This window comes from Mustela lutreola, chromosome 6 (assembly GCF_030435805.1).
Source record: "Mustela lutreola isolate mMusLut2 chromosome 6, mMusLut2.pri, whole genome shotgun sequence".
Classification (NCBI taxonomy): domain Eukaryota; kingdom Metazoa; phylum Chordata; class Mammalia; order Carnivora; family Mustelidae; genus Mustela; species Mustela lutreola.
The window spans coordinates 12,093,577-12,111,759 of NC_081295.1; the positions used below are offsets into that span (position 1 = coordinate 12,093,577).

The 18,183-nt window shown below is 44.4% G+C and overlaps 2 protein-coding genes across 6 annotated transcripts in view; both read right to left on the reverse strand.

The window, feature by feature from the left end:
* The window catches only part of TIAM2 (TIAM Rac1 associated GEF 2), a 226,861-nt gene extending 224,435 nt beyond the window's left edge, over positions 1-2,426 (reverse strand). Inside the window, exon 1 of the mRNA XM_059176685.1 lies at positions 2,239-2,426. The gene's annotated coding sequence lies outside the window, so the exon portion shown is untranslated. The remainder of the gene's footprint in view (positions 1-2,238) is intronic.
* Positions 2,427-6,752: 4,326 nt separating this feature from the next.
* SCAF8 (SR-related CTD associated factor 8) overlaps positions 6,753-18,183 on the reverse strand; it is a 225,641-nt gene continuing 214,210 nt past the window's right edge. For 2 of the 5 annotated variants that reach the window (XR_009354466.1, XR_009354465.1), the window contains 3 exons: positions 17,929-18,036; positions 16,519-16,628; positions 6,753-7,133 (listed from right to left, as the gene is read on the reverse strand). The gene's annotated coding sequence lies outside the window, so the exon portion shown is untranslated. The remainder of the gene's footprint in view (positions 7,134-16,518; positions 16,629-17,928; positions 18,037-18,183) is intronic. The other 3 variants (XR_009354464.1, XR_009354463.1, XR_009354467.1) reach the window with 2 other exon arrangements.

Below are 18,183 nucleotides of genomic sequence, written 5' to 3' on the forward strand. Positions count from 1 at the left end.
TGCGTTAACAAGCTGTGCAACTGTACAAGGCAGCATACCTAGATGCGTTTTTTAAAAATCAATGTTCTAGTAGGGGCATTGCCTACTATAAGAGAAGGAGCTTGAATGCCTAGGGATAACCGGGAAGAAAAGCCTCCTAGAGAAGGTATTTGACTGACACATGAAGGATGTGTGGGTAAACAGCAGATGGAAATCGGAGTAAGAATAGTGTAAGCGGAATGTTCATTCATTCCAGATAGTGGTCTAGAAATGACAACTTGGAAGTAGTATGATGTGTCTGGCAGTGTGTAGTGCATGTGTGTAAGGAGGGGAGGGAGGAGCGACTCTGGGAACAGTCCCCCCCCCCCCCACAAGACTGAAAATCTGGCAGGAGCCAGATTACAGAGCACCTTATATGGCATGAGAGGTTAAGGTGTGGAAACCAGATTCTGAGATCACTAGGGGCTTGTTTTGCCACTGAAAATAAACTCTTCCTCAATTACACCCTGCCATATATTTCACATTTGCCAATCACAAAAATCTCCGAAACCCTAAAGCAACAAGTCTTATAAGCCAAGCAGGCAAAATCCAACGGAAAACAAATTTGCTTTTAGAACTGCACCAATTTTGTTTGATATTTCATTTTTAGAATTTAAAAACCTTAAGGAATACCAGGAAACATCTTTAAATGTGTATATACACAAGTTCTACTGGTTACGCTCAAATTATTAGCCCAGCAATTGACACATTTTATTCAGAGCCTAGGTCTGAAATACTTACAGCATATGGTCTGCACCTGTAAGAACCTTGTAATACTTATTTTAAGAACTTCTAGAGATAACTCAGCTTAAACTATTGGAGTGGGAATTGGAGATAGCCAGGTGCTATTCATTATGTCAGAAGCCCTTGAGAAACAGGAGGTAGAATGGGTGAGCAACCATAAGAGAACCCCAAGACCTTCACTACGTAGAAATAAACATCGTATCAAGATCCAAAGTTGTCTGGAAGATTTTGAGGGAATCCAGGCTGCCTCTCACAGAGCCAGGGCAGAGGCGATGCAGAAAAAACCTCCCCATGAATAGCATTATCTTCAAGCCAAGCAGCCTCCTCTCTGCCCCCTCCCCAATTAAACAAAGTTACCCCATTTTGCTATTCTAAAAACAAGGGGGAGAAGCCCATCAATATTAAGTTTCACCGCTTCTGAAAGATAAACTACCCTGTGCAATCTTACTCCATACCTTCACGGCGGCTGTCAGCCGTCAATCGTGGGAAGAAAGGACTCTTTTCTTCCTTAACTGGTTTAGGTAAATATGATCCATTTGGGACACTACGTGTCGGCTTTCCCAGAAACTTGGCACCTCGGCCGCCCCCAGGAGCAGGGCCCGTCGGGGACAGTCGGCGGGGCGGGCGGGGCGGGCGGGGCGGGACTCGTCCCCCTCGCCACCCCCCCACCCCGCCCCGCCTGGTCCTCCCCGTCGCGCCCCGGCTCCCGCCGCCCGCAGGCCCCGAGGGCTTCGCGGGGGCCGCGCGCGCCTCTGGAAGCGGAGCCGCCGCGGGCCGCGATCCGCTCTCCAGCCCCCGCCCCGGGCTCCGCTCCCGGCCCCCACGACGGCTCAGCGCGGCGACACGCTGACACGCGAGGTCCCGGCCGGCCGCGGCGGGAGTGAGCCCCGCGTGCTCACCCGCGCCGCCCGGGCACCTCGTGGAAGCGAGTTCTGGCGAGTGCCGCGGCCGTCGCCCGGCCCGCTGCGCCGAGAGAGGGGAAGCGCCCGGCGCGCTGCCGCCGTCCGCGGGGTCCGCGTCCGGCTCTGCGCCCCGGGAGCCCCAGTCAGCTCCCAGTCAGCTCCCTCCCGGGGAAGAGGGAGGCCGGCGCCGGGAAACAAAGCGGAGGGGAGGTGGGACGGCGGGACGGCGGGACGGCGGGACGGCGGGACGGCGGGACGGCGGGACGGCGGGACGGCGGGACGGCGGGACGGCGGGACGGCGGGACGGCGGGACGGCGGGACGGCGGGACGGCGGGACGGCGGGACGGCGGGACGGCGGGACGGCGGGACGGCGGGACGGCGGGACGGCGGGACGGCGGGACGGCGGGACGGCGGGACGGCGGGACGGCGGGACGGCGGGACGGCGGGACGGCGGGACGGCGGGACGGGCGCCGGGGCCTCCCGCAGGGGTGGCGGCCGCGGGGAGCCGCGCGCGGGGAAGGGGGCCCTGGGCGCGCCGCCCGCCGCCCGCGCCGCCCGCCCGCCGTCCCCTTACCTCAGCCGGAGCGCCCGGCCCTGCCCGCAGCGCTGCTGCTCCCGCCGCGGCCCCAGCGCCGGGCCCCCGCAGGGAACCGTCTACGCCGGGCGCGAGAAGTTGTTGGGGGGAGGGGGAGGGTCCCTCGGTCCTGCTGGGCGGCCGCGGGCACGGCCGGCCCTCGCCCAGCGCGCAGCGCCTGTGGCAGCGAGCGCGGCCGCACCTCCTCCCCGGCCGCTCGGCCCGCCTCCCTCCCCGCCCGCCGCGCGGCCCTCCCCTCCGCCCCGGCCCCTCCCCAGCCCCGTTCCTCCCCTCACCCCGGCCCGCGCCGCTCCCCCGCCGCCCGGACCCGACCGTCGCCTCCGGGACTCTCTCTGGGACGCGCCCACTAACGAACACCCAGAACTCTCAAAGTCTGAGCGGGCGCCTACCCGGGCCGAGGAGTCCTGCGCGCCTTCGAGGCTCGAGGGGGCTCCGGTTCCTTCCGCAGGAGAGCGGATCGCGGAGAAGACGGTTCCTCGGGTACCGCCGAGAGCAGTAGCGGGCGGAACCCCCGGTCTCGCTGGGCAGGCGGGAGAGACGGGGGTGACGCCGAATGGAGACCCGAGGGTGCCGGAGAACGCGGGCGTCCCTGCGGGCTTCAGGAGAGAAACCTGGGTGCTCCCGGCGGCCGGGATGGGGGGGGGGGGCGGGCGCGCGGGGCAGGCGGGGGTGAGGGCGGTGCTCCTGCGACCCCCGGCTGTGCCTTTGCAGAGTCTCTCCCCTGAGGGGGACGGGGAAGGGGAGGAAGATGTAGTCCCCGTGGGGTCGTCCAAGAAGAAGGCGCCGACACAGAACAGCCGTGGAAGAATTTCTTAGGGGCGATGGCTGTGGGGTTACAGGGAAAAAGGAGACAGCTTGCTGTGTGCACACCAGATCCCAGGGAAGGACAGAGGGAAGCGAGCCCCCTGGCCTCCCTGCCCGCAGTCTAAGGAGGTTCATCGTGAGTCCCACGTTCCCAGTTCTTGGGACCCAAGTGCCTCGTAGCCGTGTTTCTACCAGTCATCGGCCGCGAAGTGTGGCTTCCGCGCAAACCCAGAGGTGAATTTCAGAGTAGGAAAGCCAGGGCCTTTGGTCAATTAAGCTCCAAGACAGCTGAAAGAAGGTTCTCACGGCTGCCCACAGTCGAGAAGACAAACAGAATCAGCTGTCCCACACACACCTACACGTTTTAGATGAAGCCCCAAGGGTTGGCTGGGATCAGACGGACCTGGTTCTCCCTCCACCTTCCGCTGAGTCGGGCTCTGTTCACTGAACTGGTAACTGACCCCTTTCGCCTACATAGGCTTCCCCTGGCCGGGTCTCCGCACCTGCGCAGGTGGCTCTACCTAGGAAAACGCCTCCTCACCCCGCTCACTCCGCAATACTGAGTTCAAGCATCACCGCCTCTCAGGAGCTTTTCCCTCTTGACACATGACTTAATTCTGCCATGCGATTTGGAATTTTTGTGTTTTTTGTTGGTGGTTTTTTGGTCTGTGATTTTTGTTTTGGGGTTTTTTGTTGTTGTTGTTGTTGTTGTTGTTACTGTTTTTATATTTTCCCCCTTTCTTATATTGCAATTTTTCACACTATTTTATAACTTTTTTTTTCTCAGTTATACGAGTAAAATGTTGAGTGCACAAACTTGGAAAAAATACACACAACCCAAATACCTCCAACTCCCCTAATCTTCTAGGGACGGCTTCCCTTGATAGCCAATTAATCAGAGTGTGAGCCCCCGTTCCATGTGTTATCAGTCTGGATCCAGTCAGGAGAGAGAAGCCACCCAGCAAAATGGTTTAAAGAATCTTTAACTATGACAGGACTTGGAGCAATGAGGGATGGGCAAGTAAGAAGCAGAGAAAAAAGAAAATAGGTATAGCAGATAAAAGGATCTAGGCGCAGCCCCTTCTGCTAGGGCTGAGACAGCACCAAAGGATGAGCCTCCTGCTCCCCCAGAGTGAGGCCCACACCCTGCTCAGGGAGAACATGGCCATGGCGCGTGGAACAGCAGAGAAGTCACTATGGTATCGTGCCGGGAAATTTGCTGGAAATCCATGCTCTGCGGTTTGCTGATAATCTACCCCAAGGTTGTGAGGAAAGGTGCTCACAGAGCAGTGTCTCCCGGAAGCGCTTCCCTGCAAAATCACCCAGAGAGGAAGGGGCTGGGAGACAAGGCTGACTGCCCTCCACTACAGGGTCTTGGTGCTAGAGACAATGCCCAAAATGCGGGAGCCGCCCAAGCCAGGGCATGGCAGCCTTGGGCAGAGCTCTGACCTCCTGCAGTATCTCCCCCACACTGCATAGTGACAGGCAGAGGAAATTATATAAAAGGCCCAGATCCATTTTTACGGAGAAGGCAAAAAGGATGAGTTTGGAACTGAAGGGCAAGGAGGTAAGCAGCACACTAGGCAACCTCAGAAAGTCCAGGCGTAACCACTGCCCCTCCCCAAACACACCTGCACGTCCCAGATGAACATGGTCAACGTCTATGAATCTTGTCCCCCAGCTGGCCATTTTGTTCCTGGCAACCAGGCCGCCTCCTGCAAGCGGTCTCAGCCTTTCCCCTCCACAGCTTTGCCCCACCTGGAGGCAGGGATGCCTCCTCCCCGAGTTCTTCCCAGCACAGCTCTGACCAAGTTATTAGGCTCAACACGATTGAATAGAAGCCTTGGAGAAACCAAATGGGATTAGAGAAAGGAAAAGAAAAAAGTCAAAACCTAACCATGGTCCCCCAAATATGAAACCATCCACAGAGCTCCCTACTACAGGTCTCTCTCCTTAGCCAGAGCCACCCACACTCTTCCTCCCAGTAACCCCGGGATCTAGTAGGGAGCCAAAGAGCACCGTGCCTCGAGCACCCTGGCTTGGCAGCCGTGTGCCCCCCGCCAGAGTCCAGGCTGCAGTGCCATGAAGGCCTAGTGAGGGAGAGACAAACTTCTCTTCACCTGCATCTAATCCCGCGCCATTAAATACAGGATAATCCACAGAGATGCAACTTTGTCTACAGTAAAGATGAGTGTACATGTTACGTTAGGAAGAGAAACTTAGTCCCCCAGTACCTAAACTCACTTATTAATCCACTTAACGGAGCATCTCCTCAGCACCTGGCACTGAACTGGGCGGTAGAGATATAATCTGTATAATTGTTACAATCCGAGGGAGAGCAAATCACTTTACAAATCACTTTTCAGATAGTTCTTTTTTATATCTCTGCTTAAGATGCAAAGCATATCATAATGAGTTAACTGAGCGCTAAGGAATTAGAGAGGGGCCCCTGGAGAAAGCAACACTTAGCTGAGCTCTAAAGGACTGAATTGGAACATTCTAGGAAAGCGGGATGGTGAATTTGAGGCTCTGCGGTGGGGAAGAGCTGGGCGATTCTGAAGAAAGCGTTTAAGGACAAAGCACCAGGAGATGAGACCAAAGGGACAAATAAGAGGCAGTCATGCATGCTCATGTAGGCATGTGAAGAATTTTGGATTTTATCCTTCCAACAATGAGAACCCACTGGAGGGTTTTAAGCACCAACCAGTCTAGCTAGGGGTGGAGAACAGACTGGAAAGTACATCTGGGAAGGGCCTGGGGAGAATATATGAGACTAGCGCTCAGAGCAGAGGTTGGGCCTGGAGATAGAGACTGAGAAGTAACTTGTCTGTAGAAACAAAGCATAGCCCCGGGTGTGGTCGAGGTGGCTCCGGTAAAAACTGTGGACAGAAGAGGCAGAACTCTTTCAAGATGGAGTTGTGTGAGCAAAGAGAACTGGGAAGGAAGAGATGGCGGACAATCGGGGATTACACATCATCGTCATTAAATGGCAAGATCAGCTACCCTTTGGAAGAACCAAAGGCCCAATCAAAGCAAATCTACTCCCAAAGTAAATTCAAATTTCCATGCTTGGCAACGACAGGAACAGCACGAAGGATTTAAAAAGGCAGCCCCACTGTCCTCGCCATGCACTCACTTCAGAGCCATCAAAACTGATCACCCGGTTTCCTATTTTCTGAAAGGTCGAAAATAATAGTAGCTACAAGCCCACTTTCTAGAAACACCCATTTTGTTATATTCTCTGGCAGAATCTTTACTTAAATTACCCATATCTAAACTCAAAGTTAAAGATCATCCCTAATTCACCTTTTCCCCCGAATTTTCTGGCATCTAGAAGGTGCCTAGCTGTGTTTACAGAACTGAATTTTGTCTGCAAATTCTTTCCGATGTGTGCAGTATTTCTGAGAGAAGGACAGTGAGCTAATGGTGTCAACCTGCAAATCACCCTTCCCGAGTTCTACATCAGCAAAGGTTTTCTTAAAACACCTTCACTTGGGAAGGATTCTTGTTTTGTTTTGTTTTGTTTTGTTTTGTTTTGTTTTTTTAGGCTGTGGCTTTTTGCTCCTTTTTCACCCTTTCCTGACAGCTGAGGAAAGAGTCTTCCTGCCGCGTAGAGTCTCTGCTACAGCCCAGACCCTGCAGGTTATAGAACCGACGTCCCACGTGCACACACACACCCGACACCGCTCAAGAATGGTTGTGTTTAATCCATAGCTCCATGGAGCCCAAAAGCAGTATTACAGCCCGTGGGCAAAAATGAGGATTCCTATACTTGCGCTAAGTGCTCTTCTGTTCTTCATGCCCTTAACGTGAACAGGCCACCCACACTCTTCCTCCTAGCAACCCCGGGATCTAGTAGGGAGCCAAAGAGCACCGTGCCTCGAGGCCAGCTGTCCCTCCAGCAGAGGCAGGCCACTCCGCCCTGTGTCAGCTACTTTTGGAAAAGTCGAGAGTTCTAGAAGATAGCCTTTTCAAGGAAGGGCACATCTCTCTTTTCTGAAGATAACTTGGTCCTTTCCTCAAACTGTTTGGGAACTTGCATGATTTACTTCACTGCATTTTTCTAATTCCTGAAAGAAAGAAAGAAAGCAGAGTCTTGACACAATCCCCAAAAGCTGTCTTTAACCCCAAACTCTAGACCCACCCTCTAGATCCATTACCGTAGACCATTTGCCTGTGTGTCTGGTGTGCATTTGAGAGGTAGAGCCCTGCAGTGGGCGCCCCCCACACGTGGATGACGGCTCTTCTTTCTCCTGGATGCATTTGACCAGTTTTCCTTCCCACTGCCAAGTTCATTTTTTAAAATCTTTTTTTTTTTTTTTTAAATTTGAATCCAGAGTGACTAACATACTGTTATATTAGTTTCAGGTGTATAATAGAGTGATTCAACCATCCTGTACATTACTCATTGCTCATCGTAAGTGTCCTCTTAATCCCCTTCACCAATTTCACCCATCCCCCAACCATCTCCCCTTTGGTGACCATCAGTTTGTTCGCTGTAGTTAATAGTCTGTTTTTTTTTATGAATCTCTTTTTTGGTTTGTTTTTTGATTTTTAAACTCCACATATTAGTGAAATCATATGGTACTTATTTTTCTCTAGCTTATTTCACTGAGTATTATACCCTCTAGTTCCACCCATGCTGTTGCGAATGGCAAGATCTCAACCTTTTCAGGGCTGAGTAATATTCCTTTGTATACATATACACATCTTTATCCATTCACCTATCAATGGACACTTGGGCTGCTTTTATATCTTGGCTATTATAAATAGTGCAGCAATAAACACAGGGTACGTATTCTTGGCAAATAAGTGTTTTTATTTTCTTTGCATAAACACCTGGCAGTGAAATTACTGGATCATATGGTAATTCTATTTTTAATATTTTTTTCTATTTTTAATTTTTGAGGAACCTCTATACTATTTGCCAGAGTAGCTGCACCAGTTTGCATTCCCATGAACAATGTACAAGGGTTCTTTTTCCCACATCTTCATCAATACCAGTTGTTTCCTGTGTTTTTTATTTTAGCCATTCCAACAAGTGGGAGGTGGTATCTCATTCTGGTTTTGATTTGCATTTTCCTGATGATGAGTGTTATAGAACATCTTTTCATGTGTCTGTTGGCCATCTGGATGTCTTCGGAGAACTTCTGTTCATGTCTTCTGCCCGTTTTCTAACTGGATTATTTGTTTTTTCGGTGTTGAGTTGTAGATGTTCTTTATATATTTTGGATATTAACCTTTTATCAGCTACATCTTTATAAATATCTTCTCCCATTCAGTAGATTGTCTTTTAGTTTAGTTTTTGAAAAACTTTTAGACTTTTATTTTCCAAAACATGGATTACTTTTGTAAACAAGACAAAATGTTAGAAAAAGACCCTAAATATCATACTGAGCCAAGCTTAACAGCATTTTTTATTCTTTTATTTTTAAGACTTTTCTTTTTATTAATTTATTTAATTTTTTAAAGATTTTATTTATTTATTTATTTGACAGACAGAGATCACAAGTAGGCAGAGAGGCAGGCAGAGAGAGAGAGAGACGGGGAAGCAGGGTCCCTGCTGAGCAAAGAGCCTGATGCGGGGCTCCATCCCAGGACCCCAGAATCATGACCTGAGCTGAAGACAGAGGCTTTAACCCACTGAGCCACCCGGCTGCCCCTAAATTTATTTAAATTTTTGATAGTTAACATACAGTGCAGTATTGGTTTCTGGAGTAGAATTCAGTGATCATCACTTACATACAACACCTGGTGCTCATTGTAACAAGTCCTCTCCTTGATTCCCATCCTCCATATAGCCCATCCCCTACCCACCTCCTCCATCAACCCTCAGTTTGTTTTCTATTATTCTTTTATAACTTATTTTTCTCCTGTTTTAATTTTCCCCCTTCCCATGTGTTCTTTCTTAAGTTCTACATATGAGTGAAATACACAGGATTTGTCTTTATCTGACTTATTTCACTTAGCATAATACCCTCTAGCTCCAACTATGTCATTGCAAATGACAAGATTTCATTCTTTTTGATAGCTGAGTGATATTCCATTGTATATATGTATATCTTCTTTATTCATTCATCTGCTGATGGACATTTGGGCTTTCTCCACATTTTGGCTGTCGTAAATAATGCTGCTATAAACATCAGGGTACATGTACCCCTTTGAATTAGTATTTTTATAAACTTTGGGTAAATACATGTAGCACAATTGCTGGGTCATAGGGTCGTTCTATTTTTAAGGAACATCCATACTGTTCTCCAGAGTGGCTATAAGAGTTTGCCTTCCCACCAAGATTATGAGAGCGTTCCCCTTTCTCCATATCCTCATCAAAATCTGTTGTCTCTTGTGTTGTTAATTTCAGCCATTCTGACAGATGTGAGTGATATCTCATAGCTTAGTTTGTTGATTCTTTCCCTTGCGGTGCAGAAGCCTTTTTTTTTTTTTTTTTTTTTTTTGAATGCCAAGTAATTCATTTTTGTTTTTGTTTCCCTTGCCTGCGGTGACATGTCTAGTAAGAAGTTGCTAAGGCCGAGGTCAGAGAGGTTTCTGTCTGTGTTCTCTAGGGTTTTGATGGTTTCCTGTCTCACACTAAGTTTTTTCATCCATTTTGAATTTATTTTTGTTTAGGGTGTATGTGGTCCAATTTTCCCAATACCTTTCGTTGAAGAGACTGCCTTTTTTTTTTTTTTTAATTATATGTGCTGCCGAAGCAAGCATAAGATTGCCTTTTTTTAAAAAAAGATTTTATTTATTTGAGAGAGAAAATGACTGCATGAATGGAAGTGGGGGAGGAGCAGAGGGAGAAGGAGAAGGAGACTCTCTGCTGAGCAGGGAGGCCCCACACAGGGGCTCCATCCCAGGACCCTGAAATCATGACCTAAGCCAAAGGCAGATGCTTAACTAAGTCACCCAGGTACCCAAAGAGATTGTCTTTTTTCCACTGGATATTCATTCCTGCTTTGTTGAAGATTAGTTGCCATATAGTTGTGAGCCTGTGTGAGAGTTGTATGCCTTTTAGTTTTGTTCATTGTTTCCTTTGCTGTGCACAAGATTTTATTGTGACATAGTGCCACTAGTTTATTTTTGCTTTTGTTTCCCTTGCCTCAGGAGAAAAAAGTTGCTATGGCTGATGCCAAAAACATTACCACCTGTGGTTTATTCTAGGATTTTTATGGTTTCAGTTTTCACATTTAGGTCTTTAATCCATTTAAAATTTATTTTTGTTTATGGCATCATAAGAAAGTGGTCTCTTTTCCCAAAACCATTTGTTGAAAAGACTTCTTTCCCGTTGCATATTCTTTCTACCTTTGTCTAAGATTAATTGACTATATAATCACAGGTTTATTTCTGGGTTTTCTATTCTGTTCCATTGATCTGTGTATTTATTTTTGTGCCAGTACCATACTATTTTGAATACTACAGTTATATATTATATCTTTACATCTGACATTGTGATACATCCAATTTTGTTCTTCCTTTCCAAGATTGTTTTGGCTATTCTGGGTCTTTTGTGGTTCCATATAAATTTTAGGATTGTTAATGCTACTTATGTGAAAGATGCTGTTGGTGTTTTGATGGGGATTGCTACAGATTGCTATCAGTACTATGGACATTTTCACAATATTTATCCTTCCAATCCATGAGCACGGAATGTCTTTCCATTTGTGTCATCTTCACTTTCTCTCATCAGTGTTTTATAGTTGTTAGAGTACAGGCCTTTCGCCTCTTTGGTTAGGTTGATTCCTAGGCATTTTATTATTTTTGGTGTCATTATAAATGGGTTCATTTTCTTAGTTTCCTTTTTTGCCATTTCATCGTTAATGCTTAGAAATGAGATGGATTTCTGTGCACTGATTTTGTATACCATGACCTTATTGAATTCATTTACCAGTTCTAGTCAATTTTTTGGTGGAGTCTTTAGCGTTTTCTATATATAGTACCATGTCATATGCAAATAGTGAAAGTCTTACTTCTTCCTTACCAATTTGGATGCCTTTTAGTTCTTTTTCTTGTCTGATTGCTGTGGCTGGGACTTCCAGTACTATGTTGAATGAAAGTGGTGAGAGTGGGCTTCCTTGTCTTATTCCTGACAATAGGGAAATGCTCTGGTTTTCACCATTAAGTATGATGTTAGCTGTGAGTTTTTCATAAATGGCCTTTATTATGTTGAGGTATGTTCCCTTCAAAACTACTATGTTGAAAGTTTTTATCATGATGGTTGTTCATTGTACTTGGTGAAATGTTTTTCTGCATCTATCAAAATGATCATATGGTTTTTATCCTTTCTCTTATTGATATGGGGTATCACACTGATTGATTGATTGATCCTTTCTCTTATTGATATGGGGTATCACACTGATGTATTGATTTTCCATACATCCCAGGAATAAATTCCACTAATCATGGTGAGTGATTTTTTAAAAATATGGTTAGAGTCATTTTGCTAGTATTTTGCTGAGTTTGTTGAGGATGTTTACATCTATGTTAATCCAAGTTATTGGCCTACAGTTCTCTTTTTTGGTAGTATATTTATCTGGTTTTGATATCAGGGTAATACTGGCCTCATAAAATAAATTTGGAAGTTTTCCTTCCTCTTCTATTTTTTGGAACAGTTTGAGAAGAGTAGGTATTTTTTTTAAACATTTGGTAGAATTCACCTGTGAAGCTGGACTTTTGTTTGTTGGGGAGTTTTTTGTTTTTGTTTTTGTTTTGTTTTTTTAATTACTGATTCAATTTTTTTTTTTTTTTTTTTTTTTTTTTTTTTTTTTGCTGGTAATTCATCTGTTTAAACTTTCTATTTCTTCCTGGTTCAGTTTTGGGAGATTATATGTTTCTAGGTATTTATCCTTTTCTTCTAGGTTGTCCAATTTATTGGTACATAACTTTTTCATAAATATTCTCTTACAATCTTTGTACTTCTATGGTGTTGGTTGTTGTGTATCCTCCTCTTTCATTTCTGGTTTAGTTTGAGTCTTCTCTCTCTCTCTAAGGAGTCTAGCTAAAGGTGTATCAGTTTTGTTGATCTTTTCTAAGAATCAACTGGTGGTTTCATTGATTTTTTTTTTCATTTCTTTTTTATTTATTTCTCTCCTAGTTTTTATTATTTCCTTCCTTCTACTGTTTTTAGGTTTGGGGGTTATTCTTCTTTTTCTAGCTCCTTTAGGTGTAAGGTTAGGTTGTTTGAGATGTTTCTTTCTTCTTGAGGTAGGCCTGTATTGCTATAAACCTCCTTCTTATAACAACTTTTGTTGCATCCCAAAGATTTTTGGACCATTGTGTTTTCATTTTCATTGGTCTCCATGTATTTTTAATTTCCTCTTTGATTTCTTGGTTGATATATTCACTGCTTAGTAGCGTGTTATTTAACCTCCATGTATTGGTGTTCTTTCTAAATTTTTTCTTGTGATTGATTTCTAATTTTATAGTGCAGTGATCAGAAAAGATGCATGGTATGACTTGTTTATTTTTTTTTTCAAACTGGCTGAGATATGTTTTGTAGCCTAATATGTGATCTATTCTGGAGAATGTCCCACATGCACTTGAAAAGAATATGTATTCTCCTGTTTTAGGATGGAATGTTCTGAACTATCTGTTAGATCCATCTGGTTCCATGTGTCATTCAAAGCTACTATTTCCTTGATTTTCTGTTTGGATGATCTATCTATGGATATAAGTGAGGAGTTAACATCACTTACCATTATTATATCACAATTGATTAATTCCTTTATGTTTGTTATTAACTGCTTTTTGGATTTGGGTGCATAAATATTTACAATTGTTATATCTTCTTGTTGGATTGTCCCCCTTATGATTATATTGTGTCCTTCTTTGTCCCTTATTATAATTTGTTTTAAAATCTATTTTGTCTGATGTAAGTATTGCTATTCCAGCTTTCTTTTCACTTCCATTTGCATAATGAATGTTCTTCTATCCCTTCACTTTCAATATGCATGTGTCTTTAGGTCTAACGTATAGGTAGCATATAGATAGGTAGCCTTCCTTTTTTTTTTTCTGTTAAGATTTTTTTAAATTTATTTTTTATTTATTTTTGGCATAACAGTATTTATTATTTTTGCACCATACCCAGTGCTCCATGCAATCTGTGCCCTCTATAATACCCACCACCTGGTACCCCGACCTCCCACCCCCGCCTCTTCAGAACCCTCAGATTGTTTTTCAGAGTCCATAGTCTCTCATGGTACACCTCCCCTTCCAATTTCCCCCAATTCCCTTCTCCTCTCTATCTCCCCATGTCCTCCATGCTATTTGTTATGCTCCACAAATAAGTGAAACCATATGATAATTGACTCTCTCTGCTTGACTGATTTCACTCAGCATAATCTCTTCCAGTCCCATCCATGTTGCTACAAAAGTTGGGTATCCATCCTTTCTGATGGAGGCATAATACTCCATAGTGTATATGGACCACATCTTCCTTATCCATTCGTCCGTTGAAGGGCATCTTGGTTCTTTCCACAGTTTGGCGACCGTGGCCATTGCTGCTATAAACATTGGGGTACAGATGGCCCTTCTTTTCACTACATCTGTATCTTTGGGGTAAATACCCAGGAGTGCAATTGCAGGGTCATAGGGAAGTTCTATTTTTAATTTCTTGAGGAATCTCCACACTATTCTCCAATTAGGCTGCACCAACTTGCATTCCCACCAACAGTGTAAGAGGATTCCCCTTTCTCCACATCCCCTCCAACACATGTTTCCTGTCTTGTTAATTTTGGCCATTCTATCTGGTGTAAGGTGGTATCTCAATGTGGTTTTAATTTGAATCTCCCTGATGGCTAGTGATGATGAACTTTTGGGACTTGCTCAAAATCAAAAGCTTCTGCATAGCAAAGGAAACAGTCAAAAAAAAAAACAAAGAGGCAACCCACGGAATGGGAGAAGATATTTGCAAATGACAGTACAGACAAAAGGTTGATATCCAGGATCTATAATGAACTCCTCAAACTCAACACACACAAAACAGACAAGCAGATCAAAAAATGGGCAGAAGATATGAACAGACACTTCTCCAATGAAGACATACAAATGGCTATCAGACACATGAACAAATGTTCATCATCGCTAGCCATCAGGTAGCCTTCCTTTTTTATCCATTCAATCACCCTGTGTCTTTTGATTAGAGAATTCAGTCCATTTACATTCAAGGTAATTATTAATAGATATGTACTTGTTGCCATTTTATTACTTGTTTTACGGTTGTTTTTATAGTTCTTCTCTGTTTCTTCTCTTGCTATCTTCTCTCATGGTTCATTGGCTTTCTTTTTTTTTTATAAGATTTATTTACTTATTCATTTTTGGAAAGAGAGTATGAGTGGGGTGGAGGGCAGAGGGATAGGGAGAGGAAGATGGAGAAACAGACTCCCCACTGAGTGGGGAGCCTGTCCCAGGGCTTAATCCTAGGCCCCTGAGATTGTGACCTGAGCCAAAAAGGCAGATGCTTAACTGGCTGACACACCCAGGTACCCAGGGCCTGCAAAGTTTCTGCTAAAAAATCAGCTAAGCCTTATGGGGTTTCCCTTGTATATAATTGTTTTCTTTTCTCTTGGTGCTTTGAAAATTCTCTCCTTATCACTACATTTTGCCATTTTAATTATTATGTGTCTTGGTGTGGACCTCCTTGGCTTGATTTTGTTTGGGGCTCTCTGTACCTCCTGCATCTAGATTTTTGTTTCCTTCCCCAGATTTGGGAAGTTTTCAGCTGTTATTACTTCAAATAAATTTTTTGCCCCTTTTCTCTCTCTTCTCTTTCTAGAATCTCTGTAATGCAAATGTTATTATACTTGTTGGTGTCACTGAGCTCCCTAAAACTTTTTTCTTTTTTTTTTTCCTCTCTCCTCTTCAGGTTGATTACTTTCCATTACTATGTCCTCCAGGTCACTGATTCATTCTTCTACTTCTTCTAATCTACTACTTATTCCATCCAGTGTATTTTTTTTTTTTTTAAGATTTATTTAGGGGCACCAGGGTGGCTCAGCTGGTTAAGTGTCTGCCTTGGCTCTGGTTGTGATCCCAGGGTCCTGGACTGGAGCTTCATGTTGGGCTTCCCTTCTCCCTCTCCTGCTCCCCATGCTTATGCTTTCTCAAATAAATAAATAAAATCTTTTTTAAAAAAAATATTTGTTTATTTATTTGAGAGAGAGAAAGCACGCATACAAGCTGGGGGAGAGGCAGAGGGGAAGGAGAAAGAGAAAGTCTTCAAGCAGACTCCCTGCTGGGCGTAGAGCGCAACATAGCGCTTGATCCCAGGACCCTAAGATCATGACCTGGGCCAAAATCAAGAGTGGCTGATCAATTGACTGACCCACCTAGGTGCCCCTCCCCAATCCAGTGTATTTTTAATTTCAGTTATTTATCTCTTCATCTCTGATTGGTTCTTTTTTATGTTTTCTGTCTCTTTGTTAAGGGTCCCATTGAAGTCCTCCACTGTTTTCTCAAGTCCAGTGCGTATCTTTGTGACCATTATTTTATATTCTCTTTTGGGCACATTACTTATCTCCATTTCATTTAGGTCTCACATTACTTATCTCCATTTCATTTAGGTCTCTTGCTGTCATTTTGTCTTGTTCTTTCATCTGGGACATATTCCTCTGTCTTATTTTGTCTAACTCTCTGTGCCTGCTTCTATGTGTTAGAAAAGTCAGCTACATCTCCTGTTCTTGCAAGTAGTTTTGTAGAAGAGCTTCTGTAGTGCCCTGTGGCACAGTGTCCCCTGTTCACCAGCAACTGGCACATCAGGGGTGACTTCTATGTGTGTTGTGTGTGCCCTACTGTTGGGCTTTAGCTGCTTTTGCCTTCAGACCAATTGTCTGAAATGGCTCTCTTTGCCTGTTGTGGGCAGAAGTGTGTCCCTGTGGTTGTTAGTGAGCCAGTCTGGGGCTGTCTTGTGTTTGAATTGAGTCAGACTAGACATTTGCCAACAATGTGTTAACACTGAACTTCAGGGCTCTTTCTCCATGTTGTGACAAGAAGCTTTTGTTAGTGAGTAGGGCCTGCGATCTGACCAGATGTCTGCTCCCAACCCACTGTTGGGACTGGGTGTACATGGTCATCTTTCCCTCTTCTCAGGGTGGGAAGTGGGAATCACCTTACAGTGGTGCTGGTCACTGCCAGGGCTGCCTGAACACTGCCGGGCCTGTGGCCCCACTTTGGATGGGCTCCAGACAAGTGTGTACTGGAGGAGGTGGGTCCACAGAAGAGTGCAGCAGCTGGGCTTGTAGTGCCAGCAAGGTCCTTTGCTCCCGGAGAAGACCCCCAGCGATCCCTTCTGTGTAGCATACACTCTGAGATTAGTAAACAAATCTCCTGCTCGTATACCTCAGGCGATATTTTTCAAACTGTTTCTAAGCTGTATCTCCACGGGGTGATTTGCTGTGCTGTCTCTTTAAGTTAACTATTTTCTGAATCCAATAAAGTGCCTATTATAATGCTACACACCTTAAGGATGTCCAGTCAATTCTTGCTCACCAGATGGTTGTATATAGCCAGCATTTCTTTTCACTGGAGCTTTCAGCATAGGAATTGTGTTTGCTGAACCCACAAAATTTCTGTGAAATGCAAAATTTACAAAACACAAGCACAGCTTTTCTCTCAAGTTTCCCTTTATGGCCCCGAGTTCCACTTTCTCAATCCCCTCATCCTGTGACACTTGCTCTTGGACACCATCACAGCTTCCCTGGTTGGACGCTTCCTGAATTCCTTTTACTTCCTCCCAACCCTGTTCATTATGTTCAGACATTTCCACTCTCCCCTGAGCAGCATTTTCTTCCTAACCTTCTATTAGGTTCATGCTACTGCTGCTTCTTATCGGAAGCATTTGCATGTGGCATCTGGATGCCACAGGTCTACGTGGGCCAGAAGAAAGGAGAAATAGATACACTTCTGCTTGCTGACAAAGACAGCTCATGCCACATTTGGAGTGGAGGGTTGCTGGCATGGAGTCGACTGATTACAGACGGGATCTTTAGACGGGAAGTGATCTTTTTAAATTGAACTACCTAGAGAATGGACTTGGCCTGGATATTAGACTAGCAGCTTTCTCTTTGTAAGCAGAGGTATGAAATCTGTTCAGGTGCACTGCTATACAGTTGAAGAGGCATGCATGAATGATTTTGTACCTCCTTAGAAAGTTATAATTTGGTGATGATATAGTACTTGGGTTGGGGTACAAGCTAGGGTATTCAAAACAAGGGTATTAAATGAGCTAAAACCTGACCTGGAGCTCAGATTTATATGCTTGTCAATTTTTTTAAAGTCCAGTATATCTCAAAAGAAAGAAAAAGTCTTAGGGTACCCTAAAAACATTATAGTGGACTATTATATTCATCAAATGTGTTATATATATCAACTATTCATATACATATGGGATATATATATTTGCATGTCAGTACATATAGACTTAGCTGATTCACCTAATGGCCTTACCCTATTGCATTTTTTAAAAGGAGTTTACAAACATTAGTAATAGAATGAGGAAATGATGTCAGACAGAAAAAAATCTGGTTTTTAAACTTCGTGTCTAGAATATAACCTAAATACTTATTGAATTAACAGATACAGAATTAATGGATCCTTGTTGTCTTAAGTTAGAGCAATAATACCTTAGATGTATAGCTATTCTTTCCCTTTTTTAATCCAAACTTTCTAACTATAAGTTTTAAATAAGCCACAAGCTTTAAAATCCAAACTTCAGACTTTTAAATTAGATCCAGTTTTCTATAGGACTACTTATAACCTTTCTACAAGAGATGAGATTATATCTTTACACTATAAGAAATAGGTTTCCATTAAAAAATAAAAAACAAATTTGACATTAACATTTTCTCTTCTAGATTATTTTAAAATTACCATCAGTATCTGCTGAGATCTCTCAAAGGTACGGGACTGGTGACATCTTTCTGCCGTGAATTTTTCTCCAATGTTGAATTTTTAAAATACTGGTATTTTACCATTTTTCTAAAAAGAAAAGAAAGAAAGGAAATAGAGCTGTTGTCTATTCTTTATGCCTCTGGAATAGTTTACTTCCTTCCTTACCCCACGTGTTTTACCCAGCCCTCCCAAGAAAGTATGGAGAACTACATTTGTGTATTTTATTATTCCGTC